This window comes from Scyliorhinus torazame, chromosome 2 (genome assembly GCF_047496885.1).
Source record: "Scyliorhinus torazame isolate Kashiwa2021f chromosome 2, sScyTor2.1, whole genome shotgun sequence".
Lineage (NCBI taxonomy): Eukaryota > Metazoa > Chordata > Chondrichthyes > Carcharhiniformes > Scyliorhinidae > Scyliorhinus > Scyliorhinus torazame.
The window spans coordinates 336,213,753-336,231,355 of NC_092708.1; positions in this window are offsets into that span (position 1 = coordinate 336,213,753).

Sequence of the window (17,603 nt, forward strand, 5' to 3'; positions counted from 1 at the left end):
GAAGGCACTGGAAAACAACGCAAGGAGGAACAACTTGAGGATTCTTGGCCTTCCTGAAGGTGTGGAGGGGGCGGACGTCGGGGCATATGTGAGCACGATGCTGCACTCGTTAATGGGAGCGGAGGCCCCGACGGGTCCGTTGGAGGTGGAGGGAGCATACCGAGTTATGGTGCGAGGATCGAGAGCAGGAGAAACTCCCAGAGCCATAGTGGTGAGATTCCTCCGTTTTAAGGATAGAGAAATGGTCCTTAGATGGGCGAAGAAAACTCGGTGTAGTAAATGGGAGAACGCGGTGATCCGCGTTTATCAAGATTGGAGTGCGGAGGTGGCGAGAAGGAGGGTGAGCTTTAATCGGGCCAAAGCGGTACTTCACAAAAAGAAGATAAAATTTGGAATGCTGCAACCGGCAAGACTGTGGGTCACATATCAAGGGAGGCACCACTACTTTGAAACGGCGGATGAAGCGTGGACTTTTATTGTAGAAGAAAAATTGGAATGATTGGATTATGAAAATGAACGTTTGGACAAAGTGGTGGGGCGAATGGGGGGGGCGAAGAGGGGTTTTATGTTTTAATCCTGCGGTATGGTAACTTTTCTTTCTCCCACAGGTGGTGATGGGGGGAGGTGGGGAGGGAGAGGAGATGGGGCGTTGGCCATGGGAGGCGGGGCCGAGGGAGAGGCGCGGGCTTGGTTCCCGCGCTATGATAATTATGGCGGGAATAGAGAAGCAGGAAGGAGGGGGCGTCGCACGGTGCGAGCCGTGATCACGGGGGGAAGCCGAGGTCAGCCAGAGTTTGCTGACTTCTGGGAGCAACATGGGGGGAGTAATTACGCTAGCGGGGGGTCTAGCAGGGGGGGGGGGAGGGGGGAATTACTGGGTTGCTGCTGCTGGGGAAAGGGGGGAGTGGGTACGGGAAAGGATGGGCGGGGGGGCACCGTCTGGGAGAGATACAGCTGCGTGGGAACTGGGTGAGAAGCTGGAAAAAGATGATGGCTAACCGGCAAGGGGGGGGGTGGGAAGCCCCCCAACTCGGCTGATCACGTGGAACGTGAGGGGGCTTAACGGGCCGATAAAGAGGGCACGAGTACTCGCACACCTTAAGAAACTTAAAGCAGATGTGGTTATGCTACAGGAAACGCACCTGAAACTGATAGACCAGGTTAGGTTGCGCAAAGGATGGGTGGGGCAGGTGTTCCATTCGGGGCTGGATGCGAAAAACGGGGGTGGCTATATTAGTGGGGAAGCGGGTAATGTTCGAGGCGAAGACTATAGTGGCGGATAACGGGGGCAGATACGTGATGGTGAGTGGCAAATTACAGGGAGAGATGGTGGTTTTGGTAAACGTGTATGCCCCGAACTGGGACGATGCCAACTTTATGAGGCGAATGCTAGGACGCATCCCAGACCTAGAGACCGGAAAGCTGAGAATGGGGGGAGACTTTAACACTGTGTTGGAACCAAGGCTGGATAGGTCGAAGTCCAGGACTGGTAGGAGGCCGGCAGCAGCCAAGGTGCTTAAGGATTTTATGGAGCAGATGGGAGGGGTGGACCCGTGGAGATTCAGTAGACCTAGGAGTAAGGAGTTCTCGTTTTTCTCCTATGTCCATAAAGTCTATTCACGCATAGACTTTTTTGTGTTGGGTAGGGCATTGATCCCGAGGGTGAGGGGAACGGAATATACGGCTATAGCCATTTCGGATCATGCCCCACACTGGGTAGACTTGGAGATAGGGGAGGAAACAAGAGGGCGCCCACCCTGGAGAATGGACATGGGACTAATGGCGGATGAGGGGGTGTGCCTAAGGGTGAGGGGATGCATTGAAAAGTACTTGGAACTCAATGACAATGGGGAGGTTCAGGTGGGAGTGGTCTGGGAGGCGTTGAAGGCGGTGGTTAGGGGGGAGCTGATATCAATAAGGACACATAAAGGGAAGCAGGAGAGTAAGGAACGGGAGCGGTTGCTGCAAGAACTTTTGAGGGTGGATAGACTATATGCGGAAGCACCGGAGGAGGGACTGTACAGGGAAAGGCAAAGGCTGCATGTGGAATTTGACTTGCTGACTACAGGCACTGCAGAGGCACAATGGAGGAAGGCGCAGGGTGTACAGTATGAATATGGAGAGAAGGCGAGCAGATTGCTGGCACACCAATTGAGGAAAAGGGGAGCAGCGAGGGAAATAGGGGGGGTGAGGGACGAGGAAGGAGAGACGGAGCGGGGAGCGGAGAGAGTGAACGAAGTGTTCAAGACATTTTATAAAAAATTGTATGAAGCTCAACCCCCGGATGGGAGGGAGAGAATGATGGATTTTTTGGATCGGCTGGAAATTCCCAAGGTGGAAGAGCAGGAAAGGGTAGGACTGGGAGCACAGATCACGGTAGAAGAAGTGGTGAAAGGAATTAGGAACATGCAGACGGGAAAGGCCCCGGGACCGGACGGATTCCCAGTTGAATTTTACAGAAAATATTTGGACTTGCTCGCCCCGCTACTGACGAGGACCTTTAACGAGGCAAAGGAAAGGGGACAACTGCCCCCGACTATGTCAGAAGCAACGATATCGCTTCTCTTAAAGAAGGAAAAGGATCCGCTACAATGCGGGTCCTACAGACCAATTTCCCTCCTCAATGTGGATGCCAAGGTCCTGGCCAAGGTAATGGCAATGAGAATAGAGGAATGTGTCCCGGGGGTGGTTCATGAGGACCAAACTGGGTTTGTGAAGGGGAGACAGCTGAACACGAATATACGGAGGCTGTTAGGGGTAATGATGATGGCCCCACCAGAGGGTGAAACGGAGATAGTAGTGGCGATGGATGCCGAGAAAGCATTTGATAGAGTGGAATGGGATTATCTGTGGGAGGTGTTGAGGAGATTTGGGTTTGGAGAGGGGTATGTTAGATGGGTGCAGCTGTTGTATAGGGCCCCAGTGGCGAGTGTGGTCACGAATGGACGGGGATCGGCATATTTACGGCTCCATAGAGGGACAAGGCAGGGATGTCCTCTGTCCCCATTACTGTTTGCACTGGCGATTGAGCCCCTGGCTATAGCGCTGAGAGGTTCCAAGAGATGGAGGGGAATACTTAGGGGAGGAGAAGAACACCGGGTATCTTTATATGCGGATGATCTGCTACTATATGTGGCGGATCCAGCGGAGGGGATGCCAGAAATAATGCGGATACTTGGGGAGTTTGGGGATTTTTCAGGGTATAAATTGAACATGGGGAAGAGTGAGCTGTTTGTGGTGCATCCAGGGGAGCAGAGTAGAGAAATAGAAGACCTACCGTTGAGGAAGGTAACAAGAGACTTTCGTTACCTGGGGATCCAGATAGCTAAGAATTGGGGCACATTGCACAGGCTAAATTTGACGTGGTTGGTGGAACAGATGGAGGAAGATTTCAAGAGATGGGATATGGTAGCATTGTCAATGGCAGGGAGGGTGCAGGCGGTTAAGATGGTGGTCCTCCCGAGATTCCTCTTTGTGTTTCGGTGCCTCCCGGTGGTGATCACGAAGGCTTTTTTCAAAAGGATAGAAAAGAGTATCATGGGTTTTGTTTGGGCCGGGAAGACTCCGAGAGTGAGGAAGGGATTCTTACAGCGTAGTAGGGATAGGGGGGGGCTGGCACTACCGAGCCTAAGTGAGTATTATTGGGCCGCTAATATTTCAATGGTGAGTAAGTGGATGGGAGAGGAGGAAGGAGCGGCGTGGAAGAGATTAGAGAGGGCGTCCTGTAGGGGGACCAGCCTGCAGGCTATGGTGACAGCCCCATTGCCGTTCTCACCAAGGAACTATACCACGAGTCCGGTGGTGGTAGCTACACTGAAGATTTGGGGACAGTGGAGATGACATAGGGGAAAGACCGGAGCATTGGGGGGGTCCCCGATAAGAAACAACCATAGGTTTGCCCCGGGGGGAATGGATGGGGGATATGGAATGTGGCAAAGAGCAGGTATAACGCAATTGAAAGATCTATTTGTGGATGGGAAGTTCGCGAGTCTGGGAGCGCTGACTGAGAAATATGGGTTGCCCCAAGGGAATGCATTCAGGTACATGCAATTGAGGGCTTTTGCGAGGCAACAGGTGAGGGAATTCCCGCAGCTCCCGACACAACAGGTGCAGGACAGAGTCATCTCGAAGAAATGGGTGGGGGACGGTAAGGTGTCGGATATATATAGGGAAATGAGGGATGAAGGGGAGACTATGGTGGACGAACTAAAAGGGAAATGGGAAGGAGAGCTAGGGGAGGAGATCGAGGAGGGGCTGTGGGCAGATGCCCTAAACAGGGTAAACTCGTCGTCCTCGTGCGCCAGGCTAAGCCTGATTCAGTTTAAGGTATTACACAGGGCACATATGACTGGAACACGGCTCAGTAAATTTTTTGGGGTGGAGGATAGGTGTGCGAGGTGCTCGAGAAGCCCAGCGAATCATACCCATATGTTTTGGTCATGCCCGGCACTACAGGGGTTTTGGATGGGGGTGACAAAGGTGCTTTCGAAAGTAGTAGGAGTCCGGGCCGAACCAAGCTGGGGGTTGGCTATATTTGGGGTTGCACAAGAGCCGGGAGTGCAGGAGGCGAGAGAGGCCGATGTTTTGGCCTTTGCGTCCCTAGTAGCCCGGCGCAGAATATTGCTAATGTGGAAAGAAGCCAAGCCCCCGGGGGTGGAGACCTGGATAAATGATATGGCGGGGTTCATAAAGTTAGAGCGGATTAAGTTCGTCCTAAGGGGGTCGGCTCAAGGTTTTACCAGGCGGTGGCAACCGTTCGTCGAATATCTTGCGGAAAGATAGATGGGGGAAAAAAGAAGGCAGCAGCAGCAGCCCAGGACTTTGGGGGGGGGGGGGGGGGGGGTGGCCTGAGACAAGGCAGTTGCCAATTAGGGCTAGTTTTTATTTTTGTTATTTAATATTTATTTATTTGTTGTTGTTTTCTTTTGTTCTTGTTTAAATAAAAAAGGTCATTATTATCTGTATTGTTATAATGTTGTGTAAAGGATGCACAATGTACTGTGTTGGTTGACCAAAAATTTTCAATAAAATATTATTTAAAAAAAAAAAAGTAAGATTTAAATCAAAGCACATTTATTACACACAGTAATCGCTACTCATGCACAAATTCTACGTCTAAGCTACTTCTACGACTAACGGGCCTATACTTAACTTGGAACTGGCCCACCAGGTCAGGGGAACAAATGGCCTTTCGTTCAGGTTCTGAGCCTGTGGGATTCGAAGTTGGTACAGATTGGTAGCTAGGAGCGCCTATCTCGTAGCGAGCGTTGAAGTAAGACTTGCTGGATATCAGCGGCGGCTGGACCGGACACTGTCAAGGGTTGGTTCGTGTTGCTGAGTGACCCGGTCAAGAAGAGAAGCAGAGGGGCGATTTGAACTTGGGCTTGATTCTTAAAGTCCCCAGGGGCTTCCCGCCTTTCGGGGCGGACCCTGTACCACTTGGTTCGATTTTCTCCAATGCTGGAGCGGTTCCCTGATCGATGGGCGGTCCTGAGGTGGTCGTTCACCTCCCATTGTGTAGGCGTCTGCTGGCGCCAAAGAGTCTGGTTTGGCTTTATGTGTCTAAATGTTGCTCATTGTTCCCGGGGATTGCTCATTAATATGCAGATGGCTGGTGTTTTGTTATGCTGCTGGTTACCGGTATCGATCTTGTCTGGCCTTTCCAGAGGTAAATACACAGTCAACCTGCAGCTGCTCGTTTGTGTCCTGTTGGCTGACTTTCCCATCAGCCTTTGCCGTTCGCCATTCTAAATCGGGAGTTAGCCATTTTAACTGGCTACAGTAGTGACTGATTCACATCCTATCAAAATCTTTACAGAGCCTACATGGTGCAAGTTAGAAGTTTGATGCTTGGATGCATGCCAATCCAACGTGCAAGGAACTCAACAAGAGTCACAAAGCTTAACATAATCCAGCACAAAGCACATTAAATATTAATTTCCTCCTGCACTGTGGCTGCAATACTGTTTATAGCAGGCTTGCCCAAGGTGGTCTGGGGGACTGGATGTGGCCTGTGAAGAACCTCAACCTGCATGAAACCTCCTGCCTCATCTGCCAATCAGAGGCTGTTTCTCTCTTGTGTTTGCTGACTAGTCTGATTGGCAGAGCATCGGACAGCATACTTAAAGGCTGGTGACCAAGAGAAGCAAAGGTACGTCAGGCCAGAGCCCAAGGGAGCTGAGCAATGTCCCGGAGGGGGAGGGGGGAGAACACCCGAAAAATAAAGTAGTGATGGGTCTGGGAAGCCAAGAAATGGGAGGGGCTTGTGTTTGGGGAACAAACGTCTGGAACACATGTAAGTTGTTGATAGGCCAGGGAGGGCAAAGTCACATAGGGCCCAATGAGAGTGAGTGGTGGTTGGGGTGTGGGAGGGAGTGTGTCTGCCTTATGCTCTCTCGTTCTCGCCGCCACATACCAAAACGTTTACCCACACACTCCTACCCACATACACTGACCCAACATTTTGGTAATTTTTATTGCTTGACCTTTTTCTTAACTCCAGTTTATTTCTGTGACATTGGTTTACATTTGTTCAGCAATTGCTTCTTTTCTTAAAACCTCATTGCTGTATCTGGAAAACCTCAGGTACTTCGATCAGTATTTTAATCAACGTTTTAACCAAGTGTCTTTTTTGTTCTGAATTCCTAACAGCCTGCCTGAGGTTTGATTGCAGTTCAATTTAAAGTGTCCAATTCTTTAATTCAAAATATCCAATTTAATCGGGCTCAAACACACACCATACCAGCCAACAAGATGGCATCAAGACTCCCGGCCCCAGAGCTGAAAACCCTCGATGCCGTGGAGGGGAAATGGATGATTCTGTAACCCGGCCCAGGAAGGAGGCTGCCCATCGTCACCATTTGCTGTGCCTGGGCACTGGTGGCAGAGGCTGTGAGCGCTGTGGCAACACTGGACAGGCCAGCAGTGCTGGAAAAACTGCATGTCCTCCTCTGGATGGCCAGAGTGAGTAGGTAGCACTGTGCCCCGGCACTAACTCCCGTCTCACACAACTGTAACCCAACACCCTCCCCTTCCCCGGAGGGCGGTCAAATCCCCACCCTGCACCACATGCCGTCTGCCATGGCCAGGTGCCCTGCCCACTGAGGCCACCAGCTATCCACCCCCTGCGCTGCATGTGTCGGACTGTCTCACACTAGTTTGTGTTCTGCCATCCCTGCCCCCAGAAGAAGGCCGCCCACAACTGCTGGGTGCGGGAGAAGACAGTAGGGGAACCGCTGGACCTGCGGGCCCTCATCATGGCAGAGCAGAGGGCCGTGGACCATATTCAGCGGCCCGGAGGAAAGGGTGGTCGCCAGCGGTGCAGAACTGGCGAGGAAGTGAGACCCTGCTGAGTTGTGGTTCCCAGTGATGCATGTGTCAACACCATCCTCACCCTCCACCATCACCCCACCCCCATCCACATGCTCGTCCTCATCACCACCTCGGTCCACGGTCTAATCATGTGTTGCTAGAGCAGCTGGAGATGGGGCGGGTCCATCCGGTGTCATCTCTTCTTTCTCTCTTCTTCCCCTCCCCCCGTGAGCTGAGCAGTGATGAGGAGAGCAGATCGGACACCAGCACTCCTCTCGAACGTTAGGAAACCTCAGAGCTCGAGTTGGAGGATGACACTCACTTTCCGTCACAGCTGTCATCAACATCCTCCACCATCCCAGAGACTTTCACCCCGGTTGGGCACTTTCGTGAAGAGACTCCTGGGACCTTTTCTGGTGCGCACCACAGAGCTGATCAGGCACAGTAGGTGGAGGTAGGAACTCCCGAGGGGGTAGACGATCGGAGGGCAGGTCGATCCCAGGAACTAGCTGTGTCCAGATGGGCTTCGGGCTTATGGAACAGAAGCTGATGCAGTGGCAGAGCCAGGGACTACATGAGGGGTTGCTGGCGAGCATCCAGCACCTGTAGGTGCAGTTGGAGATGGTGCCAACCATGTATGTCACCCAGCCCAACACCGGCCAGGTGGCGTCCGCAGTGGAGGCATTGAGGGCTGACGGTTTTGGGTGGGGCAAGGGCTGGGGCATTCTGTGCAGGTGCTGGCCAAGGACCAGAACAGGGTTGCTCAGCCCATCGGAGACGGAGAATCACAGAGGCCCCGGAAAACACAGGTCAGACCTGCTAATGACATGCTAACGGTGTTTACTGTACCTGCGATCCGGGCCTCATTGACGCCACTGTTGAAGTGACGGAGAGTTGCGAAATGCAAATCGGCACCGGCCGCAATTTTGGTGTCGGAACCTATTCTCCGCCCAATCGCGTTTTGTGATGTCAGTGTCAGCCAACGGAGAATCCCTTATCTTTCCAAAATTTGAGTACTAAAAATATGCAAAATGTTTTGACAAACCTGATTTATACCATCTACAACTCCTCAAGACATTGCCAACAACGCCTCCCAAAGCCATGACCTCTACCACCTGGAAAGAGCAGTGACGCATTTGGGAATACCAGTACCTCCAAATTCCTGTTCCAGCTGCCCACCCTTCTTATTTGAAAAGGTTGCTTCATTGCCACTGGGTCACAAGGCTTCATAACATATTGTTAGAAGGGGAGGAGTGTATTCTATCCCGTCCAGCTGTAGATTCCAATATCTTTTCACCCTCTCCTCCAAGAATGCCCATTTCTCCATTGCCACTGGCTTATGCAGAGCCACGCTGGTTATTTTCATTGCAGCCTCCTCCATGGCTGAGAAGATGCTGAGCTGGGACACTCTTCCTTCTGTGCACCCTTTCCTTTGAATTTTGCACCCTCTTCAAAGATAAAGGATAGAAAAATAAGGCAATATTGGGGTCTCACCAATGGCATTGGCTTATTTAAAGCAGCTGCATGTATCAATGCTGCCGGGTCTTCAACAGTGCTAGGGTTGTGGGGATTGCTGTAGGGCCATTAATTACCCTGGGCGCACATATCTCCCATGTTCTGGAGCACAATGCACACATGGCTGCTCAGCTGTGTCAGGTGGTAGTTGCAGACTTGGAGGCCTGTCATCTGGGCCCAGTAATCCACTCACATTACCAGACTGAAGAATGTTGCGAAAAAGGTCTTAAACCACTTACAGCACTGCGCGCAATTGAAGCTGATTGTGGCTGTTGAAGGACAATCATCACAGAGTCAAGACGTCACTGCGGGAGCTCCTCAGGGTAGTGTCCTAGGCCCAATCATCTTCAGATACTTCATCAATGACCTTCCTTCCCTCTAGCATGTCAGAAGTGGGGATGTTCACTGATAATTGCACAATGTTTATACCATTTGCGATTGCTCAGACACTGAAGCAGTCCATGTCCATATGCAGCAAGACCTGGACAACATTCAGCCTTGGGCCTATAAGTGGCAAGTAACATTCGTGCCACAAAAATGCCAAGTAATAACTGTCTCCAACAAGAGGGGTTCAACCATTTCCCTTTCAACATTTAACAGCATTTTCAGCGCTGAATCTCCCACCATCAATATCCTGGAGGGTACTGTTGACCAGGAACAACAGAAAAAGCCATGTAAATACTGTGGCTAGAAGTCAGAGGCTGGAAATTCTGTGATGAGTAATTCACCTCCTGACTCCCAAACGATTGCCCACCATTACAATGTACAAGTCAGGAGTGTGATGGAATACCCTCCACTTGCCTGGATTGGTGCAACTCCAACAACAGTCAAGAAGCTTAACACAGGGCGGCATGGTGGCACAGTGGTTAATGCCTCACGGCGCCAAGGACCTGGGTTCGATCCTGGCCCCGGGTCGCTGTCCGTGTGGAGTTTGCACATTCTCCCCGTGTCTGCGTGGGTTTCACCCCCACAACCCAAAGATGTGCAGGGTAGGTGGATTGGCCACGCTAAATTGCCCCTTAATTGGAAAAAAAAACAATTGGGTACTCTAAATTTAAATAAAAATCTAATCTGAAAGAATGTGCTCAATCTCTAACGTGTGTGCTTTAACTGAGCCAAACAGTATAACTCAAAGCTTAAAGGTAAAGTTGCAGAGGGGTCTGTTCTCTCTACGCAAAACTGGCACAGGTAGATTGTATAGGTTTGCTGCTCACCTGCACAAGTACATTTTTGTCTTGATGGAATGTAAATGGAGTGTTAGGAAAGAAGACAAGTGGTTAAATGTTCTATAACTTCAAAAGCTTTTTAGTCTTTATTGCGCTCCCTCTCTAAATCAGGACCATCTTTTGAATTTTCAACTGACAAAAGAAGCCAATTTAGATTCATTCCAGGGAGTTTGACGCTCTTCTCCCAGTGCTTAGGATTAATGGACTTGAAGCTTTCAATTTACAGCACAAAAAGAGGCTATTTGACCCTTTGAGACTGCCAGTTTTTTGTTAAGAGCAATCCAAATCCCGCTGCCCTGATCTCTCCTTTGTATCTTCCTCTGTTTCAAATACTTAGCCAGTTTTCGCTTATTAGGCAGAATAGTCTCTGCCTCAACCACTCACCAAAGCATTCCATGCTCCAGCAACCCCTCTGTGCGTAGAAATCTCTTCTAGCCACTCCCACTATCTGTTGACCATTTTAAATGAATTACCCAAAATCCCTAACTTCTGAATCAGAGGAGATTAGTCTTTCCCCAAAGTTCTTAATCATTTTACAAAACCTTATTATATCTGCCTTGACCTTCCCTGCTCCAGTGGAAACAGTTCAGTATTTCAGTCTTCCTCATCGCTGTAGTTAACCATATCTGCCATCATTCTGGTGAATCTATGCTGTGCATTCTGTATAGCATTCATGTTATTTCTAAATGGAGCGCCAAAGCTTCACGTGATACCATTAGTTGTGACCAAACCAAATACTTTGTACTCACGGTGATGGGTTAAATCCTGCTCTTTAGCGCTAGCTGCAAAGGTTCGAGGTGGATTGTGTTTGCCTGGTTCAATTCAGTTCCTCAAGTGAATACATATGGCATAAAAATGCCCTGTATTTGACACCAATTAGCAACCCACCCCAGCCAGGATGCAGAGGTGGGAAATAAAGAGAGACATCCTAGTCAATTTAAGGGCTGCTTTTTTGTGGCTGCAAGGTAGCATAGTGGTTAGCACAGTTGCTTCACAGCGCCAGGGTCCTAGGTTCGATTCCTGGCTTGGGTCACTGTCTGTGCGGAGTCTGCACGTTCTCCCCGTGTCTGCGTGCGTTTCCTCCGGGTGCTCCGGTTTCCTCCCACAGTCCAAAGATGTGCAGGTTTGGTGGATTGGCCATGCTAAATTGCCCTTAGTGTCCAAAAAGGTTAGGTGGGTTACGGGGATAGGGTGGAGGTGTGGGCTTAGGTACGGTGATCTTTCCAAGGGCCGGTGCAGACTTGATGGGCCGAATGGCCTCCTTCTACACTGTAAATTCTATAATTTTATGATAAGTTAAGGAACAGGATTAAGAAGACTGTGCTGTGCCTGAGCTGGAAGTATCAGTAGTGATACTGGGTGCCAAAAAGTTAAAGAGTTTAATTCCTCCACCATTAGTGTCCCTCATCTTGTTTATGTGATTGAAAAAAACATTGAGGCTAGGCAAACTTAAAAGTCTAAAAGAAAGAACAGCTGTTTTTTGTTGGCTGAACTCTTGGCTTGGTCTAATTGGGTAAGTGCAGATGTCAAAGCAAATTACTGCTGACTGTGGAAGTCTGAAGGCAAAGCAATGTTGAAAATACTTAGACTCAGCTTTGACAGAGTCATCCAGACTCAAAGCATTAGCTCCCTTTTCTCTCCACAGATGCTGTCAGACCTGCTGAGATTGTCCAGTATTTTCTGTTGTAGGTTCAGATTCCAGCATCCGCAGTAATTTGCTTTTATCTTTATGTTGAAAATACTTAGCAAGTTAGGAAGCATTTGTGGAGAAAGAAATGGCTAACATTTCACATCTATGATCTTTTGTAATCATTAGAAAAATAACAGGTTTTAAGCAAATACAGAGGCAGGGAAGGAACAAGAAGGAAGGCCTGTGATAGGGATGAAAGGCAGGAGAAATTAAGTGACAAAAGTTATAATGGTGCTAAGCAAAAGAAGATGGTAATAGGCCAAGTAAAGAAATAAAAGATGGACTAATGGAGCCATAATTGGGAGTCATCAACAACAACCACCGCAATCCAAAGAAATGGGGGCAGAGGTTTTGACCTGACATGTTATATGTTGTAGTGATTGCCTCATGAAGTGATCTAGAAGCCTGTATATCAGAACAGTAACTGTTTATTAACACGTAACTATTTACTTATGATCATTTACTTAGAATGGCTATTCTACTGTACACAACTCCCCTACTGAACTGCTGCTCTAGTCATCTGACTCGTTTTACATCATCATGTGGTACTGCTTCCCCAGTCCCACATTAACCTTTTCATTCCTGAACACATTAATACTACAATGACGACCAGTTTTGAGTCCAGAAGGCTGTAAAATGCCTAATTGAAAAATGAGGTGCTATTCTGTGAGCTCACGTTGAGCTTCATTAGAACAGCATAGTTGGTTGAAGCCAGAAGATCACGGTAGGAGTGTGGTGGAGAATTAAAATGAATGTCAACTATGAGCTCAAGGTAATCTCTGTGGGCTAAATAATAATAATAATCACTTATTGTCACAAGTAGGCTTCAATGAAGTTACTGTGAAAAGCCCCTTGGAGATATGGTCAACAAAGTGGTCACCCAATCTGTGCTTGGTTTACCCAATGTAGATGAGACTGCAAGATGAGCAGCGAATGCAGCATGCTAAATTGAAAGAAGTACAAATGTTTCACCTGAGGGTAGTGTTTGGGACAATGATGGGAAGAGAGGAAATAAAGGCAGGGGTAGCATCTCCTGTGCATGCATGGGAGGCGCTTTGGGAAGGGGAAGTGTATTAGGAACAATTGAGGAGTGGAGCAGTGTGTTGTGGTAGTATGTATTGGGGGTCATGTGGGACTGGAAGCCCTAATGTCATTGGCTGACAGATCCCGGGTCCTGGTTGGCCGTTGACCTCCAGCTCCGCCCTGAAGGCGAAGTATAAGAAGCCGGTGTCTTCCCCCGCAGGCCAGTTTACTATCGGGCTGCTGGGGAACAGACACGCTTAATAAAGCTTCATCGACTTCACTCTATTCGTCTCACGGAGTCTTTGTGCGCTACAATTTATTAAGCGTGCCTAAAAAAGGACTATGGAGCTCAGGATCATTCCGGAATGCCTGAGGATCAGCCCCCACGCAGTGAACGCGGCAGCAGCCTTCAAACACTGGCAGACTTGCTTCGAGGCCTACATCAGAACGATCACCGGCCGAGTCTCAGACGAATAAAAACTGCAGGTCCTGCACTCGAGGGTGTAAACCCTGCCTGGGGTTTTTTTCGTACTACGCCCAGTGGGTCCCCCAGTACGCAGACAAGGCCCGCCCCCTAATACAGACCACGACCTTCCCTCTGTCGACAGAGGCTTGCCAGGCCTTCAGCCGCATCAAAGTGGACATTGCAAAGGCCACGATGCGCGCCATCGACGAGTCCCTCCCCTTCCAGGTCGAGAGCTTCACCTCCGACGTAGCTCTAGCGGCTACCCTTAACCAAGCGGGCAGACCCGTGGCCTTTTTCTCCCGAACCCTCCACGCCTCAGAAATCCGCCATTCCTCAGTGGAAAAGGAAGCCCAAGCCACAGTGGAAGCTGTGCGACATTGGAGGCATTACCTGGCCGGCAGGAGATTCACTCTCCTCACTGACCAACGGTCGGTAGCTTTCATGTTCGATAATGCACAGCGGGGCAAAATTAAAAATGACAAGATCTTAAGGTGGAGGATCGAGCTCTCCACCTTCAACTATGAGATCTTGTACCGGCCCGGAAAGCTGAACGAGCCGTCCGATGCCCTATCCCGCGGCACATGTGCCAACGCACAAATTGACCGCCTCCAAACCCTCCACGAGGACCTCTGCCACCCGGGGTTCACTCGGTTTTACCACTTCATCAAGTCCCGCAATCTCCCATACTCTTTAGAAGAGGTCCGTACAGTCACAAGGGACTGCCACATCTGCGCGGAATGCAAGCCGCATTTTTTCAGGCCAGATGGAGCGCACCTGATTAAGGCTTCCCGCCCCTTTGAACGCCTCAGTCTCGATTTCAAAGGGCCCCTCCCCTCCACCAACCGCAACGCATATTTCCTTAATGTAGTGGACGAATACTCCCGCTTCCCTTTTGCCATTCCCTGCTCCGACATGACCGCGGCCACAGTCATTAAAGCCCTGAACAGCATCTTTACACTGTTCGGTTACCCCGCATACGTCCACAGCGACAGGGGGTCCTCTTTCATGAGTGACGAGCTGCGCCAGTTCCTGCTCAGCAAGGGCATAGCCTCAAGCAGGACGACCAGCTACAACCCCCGGGGGAACGGGCAAGTAGAAAGGGAGAACGGCACGGTCTGGAAGGCCGTCCTACTGGCCCTACGGTCCAGGGATCTCCCAGTTTCACGGTGGCAGGAGGTCCTCCCGGACGCTCTCCATTCCATCCGGTCGTTATTATGTACAAGCACTAATCAAACGCCTCACGAGCGTCTCCTTGTCTTCCCTAGGAGGTCCTCCTCTGGAACGTCGCTGCCGACCTGGCTAGCGGCCCCAGGACCCATCCTGCTCCGAAAGCACGTGCGGGCACATAAGGCGGACCCGTTGGTCGAAAGGGTTCACCTCCTCCACGCAAACCCCCAGTACGCCTACGTGGAGTACCCCGATGGCCGACAGGACACGGTCTCCCTGCGGGATCTGGCGCCCGCCGGCACCACGCACACCCCCCGACACCATCAACCCAACCGCCCCCCTTCCTGCCACCGCCGCACCCCGCGACCGCCCCCTTCCCAGGAGGATCAGTCCCCCTCCCCTTTGCACCGACAGCTGAAACCGTACGGCTCCTGGAGGCGACAACACTGGTACAAGCACCACCACCACCGCCGGGGCCGAGGCGATCGACACGGACGACCAGACCACCCGACCGACTTGTGGCGTCGATGTAAAACAAAGAAGGACTGTTCAAAGAACATTTTGTTTTTCCTATACCCTCTGTAAATAGTTGCAACAGGACGAAACTGTCCAATACTGTACTACCATGTGAATGTTCTATCCTCCCAGGACCAGCCCTGTAAACCCTTACCACCATACGAAGCATCACCCCGCCGGGTTCATTTTTGACAAGGGGTGAATGTGGTAGTATGTATTGGGGGTCATGTGGGACTGGAAGCCCTAATGTCATTGGCTGACAGATCCCGGGTCCTGGTTGGCAGTTGACCTCAAGCTCCGCCCTGAAGGCGAAGTATAAGAAGCCGGTGTCTTCCCCCGCAGGCCAGTTTACTATCGGGCTGCTGGGGAACAGACACGCTTAATAAAGCCTCATCGACTTCACTCTATTCGTCTCACGGAGTCTTTGTGCGCTACATGTGTACAGGAAGGGAACAGTCCCTCTGGAATGTTGGGAGGGGACGGAAAATCTGTCTTGTGCTGGTATCACTCTGGATGTGGTAGAAATATCAGAGGATGATCCAATGAATGTGAGGCGGTTGGGTGGAAGATTTGTTTTTGTAAATAATTTTATTGAACATTTTTAAATTTATATGCCAATACAAAACCATAACACAAAAACAAGAGCAACCCCCCAAAACCCCCAACCGCCCCCAAACAGCTGACAGTGACCATTTATTTTAGTACACAGCATCTTATATCGAATATCCCAATCGACCCCCTCGGTGTGTATTTAACTTTCTCCAAATACAAAAAAAATCCAGGAGGTCCCCAGCCACACCGAGACACTGGATCGAGAAGCTGACCTCCACTCTGGCAGAACCCACCTGGGAGCAATTGGCGAGGCAAAGGCTAAAATATCTGCTCCGCTCCCTGCCTACAACTCCAGCAGCTCTGACACCCCAAGTACGGCCTCTAGGAGACCCGACTGCAGCTCCATGCCTAAGATCGCCGACATGGTGTTGAAGAAAGAGCACCAAAATTTCACTAGCTTAGGACGTGCCCAGAACATATCTACATGATTTGCTGGGCCCCTCCCACACCGCTTGCACTTATCTTCTACCCCCTCAAACATCCGACTCATTCTTGCCCTCGTTAAGTGGGCCCGATGCACCACCTTCAGTTGTATGAATCTGAGCCTCACACACGATGATTTGGCATCCCCGTAAGGCCTCACACCACACCCCCTCCTCCTCTTCACCCCGTAGCTCCTCCTCCCATTTCACCTTATCCCCTCCAGCGAGCCTCCCATAGATACCTGAAGTTTTACACTCCTCCAATCCGGCCAGCGAAAATACCCTCTACACCAACGACACAGACGACGCAACCAGAAAACTCAAATAAACCTTCCTTGCAAAATTCCGAACTTGCAATTACCTGAACGTCTCCGACAGTGCTTGCCCGTATTTCTCCAACTCTCCCAAACTTGTGACAATAAAGATTATTATAAAACTCACAAACCGCCCTTTCAGGAACAAATCCCTCATTACTGCCATCGCATTATCCTCCCATCCCCTAAACCTGGTGTCCACCCTAGCCAGCTGAAACATATGGTTGTCCCTGATCGGTATCATCCTTGACCCTCTTCCCGTTTTAAAGTGCTGCTGTAGTTGTCTCCATATTTTTAGCGTAGCCATCACCACCAGGTTCCCTGAAAAATTCCTGGTGTGAGCTGGAGCCAGGGCCGTGACCAGAGCCTGCAATTCCGACTCCTCACACAACTGGCCTCCATTTTCTACCCAAACTGACTCCAACCCAACACCTTCACATTTGCTGCACAATAGTAGCGTGGTAGTCACCACTGATGTATATATTGTATATGGAGGATGTAGGTGTCGGTGCTTTACGGTAAGACCCTGTACTACAGGTACAGGGGTAGTTCCCTGCCTGCTGGCTCCACCCAGTAGGCGGAGTATAAATATGTGTGCTCCTCATACAGCAGCCATTTCGCCAGCTGCTGTAGGAGGCCACACATCTCAGTGTAATAAAGCCTCGATTACATCCAACTCTCGTCTTTGTGTAATTGATCGTGCATCAAGTAGTAAAGCAGGTTTGGCAGCCCCAACCCTCCCTGACTGCCGGACCACCCTTCGGATCCTCGCAGCCTTCCCTGCCCATATAAACAACAAAATCATGCTTTCCACCCCTACAAAGAACACCTTTGATAGAAACACCGGCAGGCATTGAAACAGGAACAAGAGCCCTGGCAAGATATTCATCTTCACTGATTGCACTCAAACAGCTAATGACAGTGGGAGACTGATACACAATCAATAAGCTTGAGTCCACGTGGAGTCATATCGATTCAGCTTTAATCAGATAGACCTGTACCCAACAGCGAAGTTACAGAAGTGAAGGCTGCTGGGACAGCATTGGTTCTTATACCCCGCCTCTCAGGGCGGGGCTATGTACATTGCCCAATGGTAGACCCCGCGGTCTAGCCAATGGTTATTCCTCTCTCTGGTACCGCAATACCTGGTATTACCACATTCACCCCCTGTTAAAAAAAGAGTCAGCGGGGTGATGGCCAGTATTACTGTCACCTTTTCATGGTAGGACCAGGTATTGCAGGTACCATGCCATCGAGGGTTGCGGAGAAAGTTCTTGCGTTAATTTTCCTCATGGTGCTGCAATCAGATGATCGGGCGGCCTGGTCGTCCTACTGGAGCGT